Consider the following 2612-nt stretch of genomic DNA (forward strand, 5'->3'; position numbering starts at 1 on the left):
TACTATTTCTTTCTTTTTTAATGGTTTAAATATTCCATTTTAGCTGAAGATTAAGGCCGTGAAGTCATTTAGACATTTCTGCAGCATCAAATGGTACGTTCTCAAAATGAAAGTACTTCCACTTTGAGTACAGTGTCTGAGCTCCAGATGCAATGCCCTTTACCACAAAACTTTCAATTTTTATAACTGGAATCTCGAATGTCTTATACTTTACGTGGATTCCCCAGTCATGGCTGCAGTTCTGGCTGACACAGAATATTTTGGCTTTCTTCTCAAAACTTGAAAATTTCTTTGGTTTGGAGTGTGGTTTACTTACAAAGCATTCCTTAAAAGCATCTCCAACCACAGTGCAATGGCATTTCTATACCACTCTTACATCAGCTGTATAACATGCCAAGGCTTTGCATTTTCTGCATAGCAGTTTTTAATTTTCCTTATAAAGTACAGATTTTACTTTTTCTTGACTATCTCTGGTGAATTTTTCATGAATCTGTATATTGAGAATATTTTCTTTAAATATTGTTTCATCCCATGTCTGAAGGCTTAAAGTGGAATCATTCTTCATTTTTTCTTTGTGTATGTTTCTTTTTTCTTTTTCAATTAAATCAGCATTGCTAGTCAGAGGAAAGCACTTACTGCCTCTTATTCTTCCTCTGCCTCTGGTTTGGATCATTTTGATGACATTGCCCACATACTCATACAGGATGACAAGATTGCACTGTGCAATGTTGATGCCTTCATCTGCAACCAAGGTGGTGATCAGAACATTGTTATCTCCTCTGATTCTGAATGCATCCAATGTGCAGCCTGTGTTGGGAGGGTCATTCCTATGTTCTGATTTGTTTTACAACATCTGCTCAATATGCCCAGTTTTAGAAAGCAGAGTTAGAATTTTCTTCAATCCATTTCTTTAAAGTATCCACAAGTGCTCTGGTTTTCATGAAGAGAATGGCTCATGTCTCTGGGTTTAAGTGGTACTCTTCTTGTAAGATGAAGCAGAGGTCTTTGAGTTTAGGGTTCTTATTGCTAGCATCCATGGAAACACTTTCTATGGAACATGTCCTACATTCTTGCAGCTTTTCTTTAAATCTCCAAGTAAGCTCTTGCTCAATCTCTTTTAATCTTGCTGCTCAGACTTTGCTGAAGAAGTCTTTCAAGGAATCCAGAGCATATTTCATTCATGCATGGTTTACTGATAATGAGGGTATCATTATATTTCTGCAAATGTGAAATATACAAAAACAGTGTTTTCAAAATCCCTCTCTCTTCATCTTTGTCTGTCATCTGAAACACCATGCACACTTTCTGAACTGTAATAATCCATGGTTCATATTTCTGTGTTCCAAATTCCCTATTTTGAATGTGCGATAAGTTTTTGAATTCTCCATTTATACTCTTTGCCAGACTCTCTGTCTCCCTCATCAGCTAAGATATGATACATTTAAATTGGTCAGTAGTCTGTGATTCCACTTTCCTGAAAAGCTTTTGGGCTTTTAAATAATTTGCTCCAGTTTCTCCAAGTTGTTTTGACTGTTGCTATCACTGATGGATCAAGAGAAGCATACAGTTTGCAGATATGGCTTTCATTTGTGTTTTTGGCATCTCCAACACCAACTGAGGCAGTCAGCCCAGAGACCTGGGACAGTGAGTCTGAAGATCCTTCAAGTTTCTGATCTAGATAGATATGTGAACATTATCATATTGTATGGGTGGTGTTTACTTGTGTTATGGCATTTATCAAATATAATCAAAGACAAGACAGACATTGATGGAATAGTTTCATTTTTAAGGTTCATAAGAATCTGTGGTTTTAAAAAGAGGGGGTCACTGTGCTCAAAAATTTGTTCCACTGGCACATTTTTGGCTGCTGCTCCAGAAATGCCTGCCACTCTACCCAAGTCTTTCAAAATATTTGAGAACACAGATTTCTGCTTTTCATACACTGCAATTTAATTAGCAAAAAAGACAACCTTCCCTTTTTTGTCCTTCTGGAAATTTAAGATCATGTTCATATATAAGTGAAACAAAGGTTTATCCACAACCAGCAGGAACACATATTACCGTGTTTTTTCCTTTCTTGTCAGGCAAAGCAAGCTCTAGCTGGTAATTTCTTGGTTTAAATGGGCTGTTCAAGTTAGGAGGAGATACTTCTGAAGCTGGACATCAATTCTGACTATGGTTTTGGTATTCTGGATCTTTCTGGTAGAATATCTGTATGTTGGAATTTTCCATTTTATCATCCTCAAGATCTTTAATCTCAACATCTTTTGCACCTTTCTCTACAATCTACAGTTCACTGAACTGGTTTTCTTCTCTCTCCAAAACTAGTTTCAAAGTTTTGGGCCACTTCTTCTTGTCTGATCTCAGAAGGCATTCCACCATTTTCTCTACACCTGTCATCATCCCTTTATTGGAACAAACTTGTATAATTTCTTCATATTCCTGATTAATTAAATACTCAGATACTTTAGGAAGGATATCTGTTGGAATGATTCTTCTTTGAAATTCTAGTTGTAAATGCCTTAAAAGTGATCTATATTCCCCCAACTTTTCAAGTTTTTGGAAATCCCAACTTTCAATGGCTTCATAAAATCCAGAATAACCTGCTCGGA

The 2612-nt window shown here is 36.4% G+C and overlaps 1 pseudogene; it reads right to left on the reverse strand.

Moving 5' to 3' along the window:
* Window positions 1-64: 64 nt before the first annotated feature.
* Window positions 65-2247, reverse strand: LOC105818029 (annotated as a pseudogene).
* Window positions 2248-2612: the final 365 nt, after the last annotated feature.

This window comes from Propithecus coquereli, unplaced genomic scaffold, assembly GCF_000956105.1.
Source record: "Propithecus coquereli isolate 6110/MARCELLA unplaced genomic scaffold, Pcoq_1.0 Scaffold432, whole genome shotgun sequence".
Taxonomy (NCBI): domain Eukaryota; kingdom Metazoa; phylum Chordata; class Mammalia; order Primates; family Indriidae; genus Propithecus; species Propithecus coquereli.